Below are 12253 nucleotides of genomic sequence, written 5' to 3' on the forward strand. Positions count from 1 at the left end.
TTGATGAACATTGATGCAAAAATCCTCAATAAAATACTGGCAAACAGAATCCAGCAGCACATCAAAAAGCTTATCCACCATGATCAAGTGGGCTTCATCCCTGGGATGCAAGGCTGGTTCAATATACGCAAATCAATAAATGTAATCCAGCATATAAACAGAACCAAAGACAGAAACCACATGATTATCTCAATAGATGCAGAAAAGGCCTTTGACAAAATTCAACAACCCTTCATGCTAAAAACTCTCAATAAATTAGGAATTGATGGGACATATCTCAAAATAATAAGAGCTATTTATGACAAACCCACAGCCAATATCATACTGAATGGGCAAAAACTGAAAGCATTCCCTTTGAAAACTGGCACAAGACAGGGATGCCCTCTCTCGCCACTTCTATTCAACATAGTGTTGGAAGTTCTGGCCAGGGCAATTAGGCAGGAGAAGGAAATCAAGGGTATTCAATTAGGAAAAGAGGAAGTCAAATTGTCCCTGTTTGCAGATGACATGATAGTATATCTAGAAAACCCCATTGTCTCAGCCCAAAATCTCCTTAAGCTGATAAGCAACTTCAGCAAAGTCTCAGGATACAAAATCAATGTGCAAAAATCACAAGCATTCTTATACATCAATAACAGACAAACAGAGAGCCAAATCATGAGTGAACTCCCATTCACAATTGCTTCAAAGAGAATAAAATACCTAGGAATCCAACTTACAAGGGATGTGAAAGACCTCTTCAAGGAGAACTACAAACCACTGCTCAAGGAAATAAAAGAGGATACAAACAAATGGAAGAACATTCCATGCTCATGGGTAGGAAGAATCAATATCATGAAAATGGCCATCCTTCCCAAGGTAATTTACAGATTCAATGCCATCCCCATCAAGCTACCAATGACTTTCTTCACAGAATTGGAAAAAACTACTTTAAAGTTCATATGGAACCAAAAAAGAGCCCGCATCGCCAAGTCAATCCTAAGCCAAAAGAACAAAGCTGGAGGCATCACGCTACCTGACTTCAAACTATACTACAAGGCTACAGTAACCAAAACAGCATGGTACTGGTACCAAAACAGAGATATAGATCAATGGAACAGAACAGAGCCGTCAGAAATAATGCCACATATCTACAACCATCTGATCTTTGACAAACCTGAGAAAAACAAGAAATGGGGAAAGGATTCCCTATTTAATAAATGGTGCTGGGAAAACTGGCTAGCCATATGTAGAAAGCTGAAACTGGATCCCTTCCTTACACCTTATACAAAAATCAATTCAAGATGGATTAAAGACTTAAATGTTAGACCTAAAACCATAAAAACCCTAGAAGAAAACCTAGGCAATACCATTCAGGACATAGGCATGGGCAAGGACTTCATGTCTAAAACACCAAAAGCAATGGCAACAAAAGCCAAAATTGACAAATGGGATCTAATTAAACTAAAGAGCTTCTGCACAGCAAAGGAAACTACCATCAGAGTGAACAGGCAACCTACAAAATGGGAGAAAATTTTCGCAACCTACTCATCTGACAAAGGGCTAATATCCAGAATCTACAATGAACTCCAACAAATTTACAAGAAAAAAACAAACAACCCCATCAAAAAGTGGGCGAAGGACATGAACAGACACTTCTCAAAAGAAGACATTTATGCAGCCAAAAGACACATGAAAAAATGCTCACCATCACTGGCCATCAGAGAAATGCAAATCAAAACCACAATGAGATACCATCTCACACCAGTTAGAATGGCGATCATTAAAAAGTCAGGAAACAACAGGTGCTGGAGAGGATGTGGAGAAATAGGAACACTTTTACACTGTTGGTGGGACTGTAAACTAGTTCAACCATTGTGGAAGTCAGTGTGGCGATTCCTCAGGGATCTAGAACTAGAAATTCCATTCGACCCAGCCATCCCATTACTGGGTATATACCCAAAGGACTATAAATCATGCTGCTATAAAGACACATGCACACGTATGTTTATTGCGGCATTATTCACAATAGCAAAGACTTGGAACCAACCCAAATGTCCAACAATGATAGACTGGATTAAGAAAATGTGGCACATCTACACCATGGAATACTATGCAGCCATAAGAAATGATGAGTTCATGTCCTTTGTAGGGACATGGATGAAATTGGAAATCATCATTCTCAGTAAACTATCGCAAGAACAAAAAACCAAACACCGCATATTCTCACTCATAGGTGGGAATTGAACAATGAGAACACATGGACACAGGAAGGGGAACATCACACTTCAGGGACTGTTGTGGGTTGGGGGGAGGGGGGAGGGATAACATTGGGAGATATACCTAATGCTAGATGACGAGTTGGTGGGTGCAGTGCACCAACATGGCACATGTATACATATGTAACTTACTGCACATTGGGCACATGTACCATAAAACCTAAAGTATAATAATAATAATAATAATAATTACAATAAAAGAAAAAAAAAAAAAAAAAAAAAAAAAAGAAATATTCTTGGGAGCCATGGTGGCTCAGGCCTGTTGTCCTGGTGCATAAGGAGGCGAGGCTAGAAGTTTGAGGACAACCTGGGCAACATAAAAACCTCTCATCTATATAACAACAACAATAAAAAAATTAGCCGGCACAGTGGCTCACGCCTGTAATCCCAGCACTTTGGGAGGCTGAGGCAGGCAGATCACCTGAGGTTGGGAGTTCGAGACCAGGCTGACCAACATGGAGAAACCCTGTCTCTACTTAAAATACAAAAAAATAAGCCAGGTGTGGTGGCACATGCCTGTAATCCCAGCTACTCGAGGGGCTGAGGCAGGAGAATCACTTGAACCCTGGAGGCAGAGGTTGGAGCGAGCCAAGATCATGCCATTGCACTCCAGCCTGGGCAACAAGGGCGAAATTCTGTCTCAAAAAAAAAAAAAAAAAAAAGGCCAGCACAGTGGCTCACTGGCTCACGTCTGTAATCCCAACACTTTGGGAGGCCGAGGCGGGCCGATCACGAGGTCAGGAGATCGAGACCATCCTGGCTAACATGGTGAAACCCCGTCTCTACTAAAAATACAAAAAAATTAGCCAGATGTGGTGGCGGGCGCCTGTAGTCCCAGCTACTCAGGAGGCTGAGGCAGGAGAATGGTGTGAACCCGGGAGGCAGAGCTTGCAGCAAGCTGAGATTACACCACTGCACTCCAGCCTGGGTGACAGAGCGAGACTCTGTCTCAAAAAAAAAAAAAAAAAAAGAAAGAAAGAAAGAAAGAAAAAGAAAAAGAAAAGAACGAAAGAAAGATTTTCTCCTGTTCCTGAGCATGACGGCTCACACCCGTAGTCACAGCACTTTGGGAGGCTGAGTCAGGCAGATTGCTTGAGTCCAAGAGTTCCAAACCAGCCTGGGCAACATGGAAAAACCCTGTGTCTACCAAAAAATACAACAATTAGCCAGGCTTGGTGGTATGTGCCTATAGTCCCAGCTACTTTGGAGGCTGAGGTGGGAGGATGGATTGACCCTGGAAGGTTGAGGCTGCAGTGAACTCTGATCACACCACTGCATTCCAGCTTCAGTGACAATGAGACCCTGTCTCAAAAAAAAAAAAAAAAAAAAAAAAAAAAAATCCCTCTTCCAGTCTGGGCAACACAGCATGACCCCGTCTCAAATTAAAAATTAAAAAAATATTGGCCGGGCATAGTGGCTCACACCTGTAATCCCAGCACTTTGGGAGGCTGAGACAGGTGGATCACCTGAGGTCAGGAGCTGAAGACCAGCCTGACCAATATGGAGAGACCCCGTCTCTACTAAAAATGAAAAATTAGCCAGGCATGGTGGCACATGCCTGTAATCCCACCTACTAGGGAGGCTGAGGCAGGAGAATCGCTTGAACCCAGGAGGTGGAGGTTGCGGTGAGCCGAGATCGCGCCATTGCACTCCAGCCTAGGCAACAAGAGTGAAACTCCGTCTCAAAAAAAAAAAAAAAAGAAAAAGAAAAAGAAAAAAGCTGGGCATGATAGCATACACCAGTAGTTCCAGCTACTTAGGAGGCTGAGGTGGGTGGATTCCTTGAGCCCAGGAGACAGAGGCGGCTGCAATGAGCTATGACCAGGCCACTGCACTCCAGCTTGTGTAACAGAGAAAAGCCCTGTATCCAAGAAAAGGAGAGAGACACAGAGAGAGAGAGAGAGAGAGACCCCAGGTGGGGTGGCTCACTCCTGTAATCCCAACATTTTGGGAGGCTGGGGCAGGAGGACAACTTGAGTCCAGGAATTCAAGACTAGCCTGGGCAACAAAGTGAGACCCTGTCTCTACAAAAAAAATCAAGAAATTAGCCGGATGCGGTGGTGTGTGCCTGTAGTCCCAGCTACATGGGAGGCAGGAGGATTGCTTGAGCCCAGAAGGTCAAGGCTGCAGTAAATCATTCACACCACTGCACTCCAGCCTGGGCAGCAGACTGAGACCCTGTCGAAAAGGAAAGGGATGGGACAAGGCGGGACTGGACGGGATGGGACAGGAAGGGAAGGGGAGAAGAAGAAGTAGAAGAAGAAGGAGAAGGAGAAGGAGAAGGAGAAGGAAAAGGAGAGAGAAGAGAAAAGAGAAGAGAAGAAGGAGGAGGAGGAGGAAAGGTAGGAAGGAAGGAGGGAGGGAAGGAGGGAGGGGAGGAGGGAGGGAGGAGGGAGGGAGGGAAGGAAGGAAGGAGGGAGGGAAGGAAGGAAGGAAGGAATGTTCCTTCTTCTTCTATTTGTTGGAAGCATTTGAAAAGAATGTGTACTTACCTTATTGGTAGACTTCATCACTGAAATCATTCATTCATGACCTTTTCTTGTTTGGAGGTTTTTGATTACTAATTCTAGTTCTTATTACAGATCTGTTGAGATTTTCTATTTCTTCTTGAGTTAGTTTTATGTATTTCTAGAAATTTGTTCATCTAGCTAGATTATCTGATTTGTTGGTGAATAATTGTTCATAGCATTCTCTTATAATCCTTTAAATTTCTGTAAGGTCAGTAGTAATGCCTCTATTTTCATTTCTACTTTTAGTTATTTGCACCTTTTTTTCCTTTGTCAGTATTGCTAAAGGTTTGTCAATTTTCTTTATCTTTTTAACAAACCAACTTTTGGCTTCCTTGAGTCTTTATTTATTTATTATTATTATTATTTTGAGATGGAGTCTCTCTCTGTCCCCCAGGCTGGAGTGCAGTGGCGCGATCTCCGCTCACTGCAACCTTTGCCTCCCAGGTTCAAGCGATTCTCCTGTCTCAGCCTCCAGAGTAGCTGGGACTACAAGAGCGTACCACCACACCCGACTAATTTTTTGTATTTTTAGTAGAGATGGGGTTTCACCATGTTAGCCAGGATGGTCTTGATCTCCTGACCTCGTGATCCCTGCCTGCCTCGGCCTCCCAAAGTGTTGGGATTACAGGCGTGAGCCACCATGCCTGGCCCATTGAGTCTTTAAATTTCTTCACTGTTTCTCCTTTTTCTTTCTTTCTTCTTTTTTTTTTTTTTTTTTTTTTTTTTTTTTTAGGTGGAGTCTTGCTATGTTGCCCAAGCTGCTGGTCTTGAATTCCTGGACTCAAGTGATTCCCCACTCCTCAGCCTCCCAAAGTGCTGAGATCACAAGCATGAGCCACTATGCCCAGCTATACTGATTACTTTTCTAATTTTAGTTTTTATTCATTTTCACAGACAGGGTCTCACTCTGTCACCTAGGCTGGAGTGCAGTGGCATGATCATGGCTCACTGCAGCCTGAACTCCTGCGCTCAAGTGATCCTCCTGCCTTGGCCCCCCGAGGAGCTGGGACTACAGGTAGGAGCCGCCACACCTGGCCTGTACTTATTATCTTTTTAGGATACATGAAAATAAAAAGATTCCCCCAAAGGCAGACATGTAGAAAAGAAAATGGGGACTGGGCGTGGTGGCTCACGCCTCTAATCCCAGCACTTTGGGAAGCCGAGGCACGTGGATCATCTGAGGTCGGGAGTTCGAGACCAGCCTGACCAACATGGCGAAACACCGACTCTACTAAAAATACAAAATAATTAGCCAGGCTTGGTGACGGGCGCCTGTAATCCCAGCTACTCGGGAGGCTGAGATGGGAGAAATCCTTGAACCTGGGAGGCGGAGGTTGCAGTGAGCCGAGATTGCACCACTACACTCCAGCCTGGACAATAAAGCCAGACTCTGTGAGAAAGGAAAGGAAAGGAAAGAGAGGAGAGGAGAGGGGAGGGGAGAGGAGGGGAGGGGAGGAGAGGGGAGGGGAGGGGAGGGGAGGAGAGGAAAGGAAAGGAAAGAAAAGAAAGAGAAGAAAAGAAAGTGGGAAGCTCCATCGCAAGCCTTTATCGTACACTCCTCCCCCCAGAACCAGAACGTGCACATCCTGCATCCCCTATTCAACACGGAAAACATTGAGTAGCCAAGGACAAAAATATGTAACATTTCTTACTGTGTGTACACAGGGACTTCCTCCTTCTGGATCAAACACTTCTTAATGTGTAATATTTTGGAGGAGGAGTCCAACACGCTTTGCTTTTGCAATCAGAAAAGGAAAAAAGGGCAGAGTATCATGCTTAGAGGGGAGGGAATGCTATCGGCAAATTTAAAATTCCAAAATGTAAAGTGGAAAGAGGACATTGTCTGTCCATCCCACATCCCAGAATTACAGGTCTGGTGTCTGCACCGACTGGCTTTTTTTTTGGTTTTTTTTTTGTTTGTTTGTTTGTTTGTTTTTGAGACGGAGTCTCACTCTGTCGCCCAGGCTGGAGTACAGTGGCTTGATCTTGGCTCACTGCAACATCCGCCTCCCAGGTTCAAGCGATTCTTCTGCCTCAGCCTCCTGAGTAGCTGGGACTAAAGGCCTGCACCACCACACCTGGCTAATTTTTGTATTTTTAGTAGAAACGGGGTTTTGCCATATTGGCCAAGCTGGTCTCAAACACCCCTGACCTCGTGATCCGCCCGCCTCGGCCTCCCAAAGTAGTAGCTGGGATTACAGGCGTGTGCCTCAATGCCCAGCTAATTTTATATCTTTAGTAGAGACAGGGTTTTACCATGTTGGCCAGGCTGGTCTCGAACTCCTGGCCTCAAGGGATCTGCCTGCCTTGGCCTCCCAAAGTGCTGGGATTATAGGCATGAGCCATCACGTCTAGCTGCTTTCTTCTTTTTTGGGGGGTGGTGACTTGCCACGTCACCCAGGCTGGAGTGCAGTTGTGTGATCATAGCTCACTGCAGCCTTGACCTCCTGGACTCAAGTGATCCTCCCATGTCAGCCTCCCAAAGTGCTGGGACTACAGGTGTGAGCGACCATGCCCACCACTTTGGTTTATCTTGCTTTTCCTAGGGCGTGGCCTGTGGGAAACAGTTCCTCACTCCACTCCAGGGACCGCTGCCACATCTCAGCTCCTGACAGCAGAAACATCCATCATTAATCATTGATCCTACATTCTGGAGGAGAACCAAGGCCAGAAGGCCCCGAGGGAAAGTACTGAGAAAAAGCCAGTCGGGGCCGGGTGCGATGGCTCACGCCTGTAATCCCAGCTACTACTTGGGAGGCTGAGGTACAAGAATCCCTTGACTCCAGGAGGCGGACGTAGCAGTGATGTGAGATCACGCCACTGTGCTCCAGCCTGGGCGACAGAGCAAGACTCTGTCTCAAAAAAAGAAAAAAAAAAAAACACCAGAAAGAAAAGAGGCTGCGCTCAGTGGCTCACGCCTGTAATCCCAGCACTTTGGGAGGCCAAGGTGGGAGGATCACCTGAGGTCAGGAGTTTGAGACCAGTCTGGCCAACATGGTGAAACCCCATCTCTATTAAAAATATAAAAAATTAGCCAGGCATGGTGGCGGATGCCTATAATCCCAGCTACTCGGGAGGCTGGGGCAGGGAATTGCTTGAACCAATGGGGTGGGGGTTGCAGTGAGCCAAGATCGCACCACTGCACTCCAGCCTGGGTGACAGAGCAAGACTCTGTCTCAAAAAAAAAAAAAAAAAAGAAAGAAAGAAAAGAAGGAAAGAAGGAAGGGAGGGAAGGAGGGAGGGAGGAAGGAAGGAAGGAAGGAAGGAAGGAAGGAAGGAAGGAAAGAAGGAAAGAAGGTTGGTTAAGGACTGTCTGGTTCCAAAGCATGCCCCCTTCATCTCTACAATTCTCAACCTAAATTCCAGCTTGAAGGAGTTTGCAGTCAGTTGGCCTGAGTTCAAATCCTGGCTATACCACTTATAAACTGGGTATCCACGTGATTTGCTTAATCTCTTGGAGGCTCAGTTTCTTCATCTGTAAGTGCCAATCATGCCTAAGCCGGAAGATCCTAAGGCTTAGGGCATAACCTGCAGAGAGCCTGACACTCAGTGAGCTCCAGATACACTCAGGGAATTTATTTTAGCCATTATAATTTCTCCACTCACCACTCACCAAATTCATTTGAGCAGAGCCCCACCAAACAGGTTCCTCAACTTTTGCACATAATGTATTCCTGGAAAAATGTATGAAACTGATTTCACAAAACTCGAACAACTGATTTCTGTGCTACAAAGGATGTTCCATTTACTGAGAACTACTCAAATTATAAAATCCCAAAGTACTTCTCACCTGTTAGGCATCATTGTCAAAGATAGTGTCCAGGGTTTCATACATGTTATTTTTAAAAATTAATTGGATTGGCTGGGCGCGATGGCTCATACCTGTAATCCCAGCACTTTGGGAGGCTGAGGTGGGCGGATCACGAGGTCAGGAGTTCGAGACCAACCTGGCCAACATGGTGAAACTCTGTCTCTACTAAAGATACAAAAAATTAGCCGGACGTGGCAGCACGCGCCTGTAATCCCAGCTACACCAGGGGCTGAGCCAGGAGAATCGCTTGAACCTGGGAGGTCGAGGTTGCAGTGAGCAGAGAGCACACCATTGTACTCCAGCCTGGGTGACAGAGCAAGACACTGTCTTAAAAAAAGGAAAAAAGAAAAGAAAATTAATTGGATTTATTATTATTGGGTATTTTTTTCTCATTACAAAAATGATAAATTAGATGCTTGTTGCAAGAAAAATTCAAACCAGGTGCAGTGGCTCATGCCTGTAATCTCAGGACTTTGGGGGGCCAAGGAGGGAGGGTTACTTGAGCCCAGGAGGTCGAGATCAGCCCAGGCAACATAGTGAGACCCCGTCTCTACACAAATAATAAAATTAGCTGACATGATGGTGCACACCTATCGTCAAAGCTACTTGGGAGGCTGAGGCAGGAGGATCACTTGAGCCCAGGAATTCAAGGCTGCAGTGAGCTATGATGATGACACGGCACTCCAGTCTGGGTGGCAGAGCAAGACTCTGTCTCAAAAAAAAAAAAGGCCAGGCACGGTGGCTCACACTTGTAATCCCAGCACTTTGGGAGGCTGAGGCGGGCAGATCATGAGGTCAGGAGATCAAAACCATCCTGGCTAACATGGTGAAACCTCGTCTCTACTAAAAATACAAAAAATTAACCGGGCGTGGTGGTGGGCGCCTGTAGTTCCAGCTACTTGGGAGGCTGAGGCAGGAGAATGGCGTGAACCCGGGAGGCGGAGCTTACAGTGAGCCGAGATCGCACCACTGCACTCCAGCCTGGGTAACGGAGCGAGACTCCATCTCAAAAACAAAAAAAAAGGAAGAAGAATAAGAGGAGAAGGAGGAGGAGGACGAGGAGGAGAAGGAGGAGGAGGAAGGAGGAAGAGGAAGGAGGAGGAGAAGGAGGAGAAGAAGAAGAAGACAGCAACAGAAAATGAGACATGATTAATCCAGCATGCTTAATAGTTTAGTAGTAGATTTTTCCATGGTGTCCTTCCCAAAAGGTTTCACCAACGGATGCTGTCTCTAATGATTTGGGAGATTTCTCATTTCCCTACAGCTTCTCCAGCTCTGAGCATTCCCGATCAATTTTTCATTTGACTCAACTGGAGTGGGAAATTGACTAGATTGTGAAAAGCATGCACATGCTCCAACGGTCTCCATCTCCTCCACAATATTTTTTTTTCTTTTTTTTTTTTTTTTTGAGATGGAGTTTTGCTCTTGTTGCCCAGGCTGGAGTGCAATGGCACGATCTCGGCTCACTGCAACCTCTGCCTCCTGGGTTCAAGCAATTCTCCTGCCTCAGCCTCCCGAGTAGCTAGGATTACAGGCCATGCACCACCATGCCCGGCTAATTTCGTATTTTTAGTAGAGACGGGGTTTCTCCATGTTGGTCAGGCTGGTCTGGAACTCCTAACCTCAGGTGATCCGCCCACCTTGGGCTCTCGGCCTCCCAAGGTTCTGGGATTACAGGCGTAAGCCACCGTGCCCGGCATTTTTTTTTTTTTTTTTTGAGATGGAGTCTCACTCTATTGCCCAGGCTGGAGTGTAGTTATGCGATCTTGGCTCACTGCCACCTCTGCCTCCCTGGTTCAAGTGATTCCCCCACCTCAGCCTCCCGAGTAGCTGGGACTACAGGCACGCACCACCATGCGTGGCTACTTTTTGTATTTTTAGCAGACAGGGTTTTGCCATGTTGGCCAGGCTGGTTTCGAACTCTTGGCCTCAAGTGATCTGCCCTCCTGGGCCTCCCAAAGTGCTGGGATTACAGGTGTGAGCTGCTGCACCCAGCCTTCCTCCATAATTGAACACAGTCACCCAGCTTAAGCCTCCAAGGTTCCAGTTCCAGGTCAAGATTTGCTGCTTTTTTTGTTTTGTTTTGTTTTGGTTTTGAGACAGAGTCTTGCTCTGTCACCCAGGCTGGAGTGCAGTGGCATAATCTTGGCTCACTGCAACCTCTGCCTTCTGGGTTCAAGTGATTTTCCTGCCTCAGCCTCCCAAATAGCTGGGATTACAGGTACCCGCCACCACGTCCAGCTAATTTTTGTATTTTTAGTAGAGACGAGGTTTCACCATGTTAGCCAGGCTGGTCTCGAATTCCTGACCTCAGGTGATCCACCCACTTTGGCCTCGCAAAGTGCTGGGGTTACAAGAGTGAGCCACCGCGCCTGGCTGATGGGGTCTCACTATGTTGCCCAGGATGGCCTCGAAATCCTGGCCTCAAGTGATCCTCCTGCCTTGGCTTCCCAAGTGCCGAGATTACAGGCATGAGCCGCTGTGCCCAGCCAATGAGCTTTTCATGTACACAATGTGGCAGAAGTGATGTGTGACTTTCAGGCTAGATCATAAAAAGATACAACTTCCACCTGGCTCTCAGCTCTTGGAAGGTGTGCTCGGGAGGCCAGCTCCCATGTTGGGAGTACACTCATGCCACTCAAGTATACTGGGAGGAATCGAGGCATCCCGCCGATCATAGCACCCATGTGCATGCCCTGGGAGTGAGCCACGTTGGAAGCAGATTCACCAGCCCCCGTCAAACCTTCAGATGACTGAAGCCCTGGCCAACTCCTCAACTGCAACCTTCTGAGAGGCCCTGAGCCAGAACAGCCCAGCAGCAAAGCCATTTCTCAAGTCCTAAGCTACAAAGACTACATGAAATCGTAAGGATGGACCAGGTACAGTGACTCACGCCTGAAATCCCAGCACTTTGGGAGGCCAAGGCAGCAGGATCACTTGAGCCCAGAGGTTCAAGACCAGCCTGGGCAACATAGTGAGATGCCCCCCTCCCAGCTCTACAAAAAAGTATAAAAATTAGCCGGGAGTGGTGGCACATACATGTAGTCCCAACTACTCGGGAGGCTGAGGCAGGAGAATTGCCTGGACCCGGGAGGCAGAGGTTGCAGCGAGCCGAGGTCATGCCACTGCACTGCAACCTGAGTGACAGAGCAAGACTCTGTCTCAAAACAAAAACAAAACCCAAACAAAACAACAACAAAATAACAAATTAGCCAGATGTGGTGGCACACACCTGCAGTCTCAGCTACTCAGAAGGCCAAGGCGGGAGGATTGCTTGAGCTCAGGAGGTTGAGGCTGCAGCGGAGCTATGATTGTGCCACTGCACTCCAGCCTGGGTGACAGAGTGAGACCCTGTCTCTTAAAACAAATAAAAAAAAAAAATGCTAGCTCTACGAGGGCAGGGATGTTTGTTTTGTTTGCTGTCATGTCCACAGTGACTGGAACAGCATTGGGAACAGAGTACACGCTCTATGTGGTTGCCACAGTGATTATAACCTAACAGACCTTTGCTCTGCATATTCTGTGCTTAAAAAAAAAAATCAAAAAACAAAAAACCTAGCAGATCTGATTTATGTCAGGGCTAGCTCAGACTCTTACCTGTTTCCTGCCCACTCACTGCCCGTCTCAGCCAGTGAATGGGACATAGCTATGACCTCCCTCTGCACTAGGCAAAT

Source organism: Pongo abelii, chromosome 20 (assembly GCF_028885655.2).
Source record: "Pongo abelii isolate AG06213 chromosome 20, NHGRI_mPonAbe1-v2.0_pri, whole genome shotgun sequence".
NCBI lineage: Eukaryota > Metazoa > Chordata > Mammalia > Primates > Hominidae > Pongo > Pongo abelii.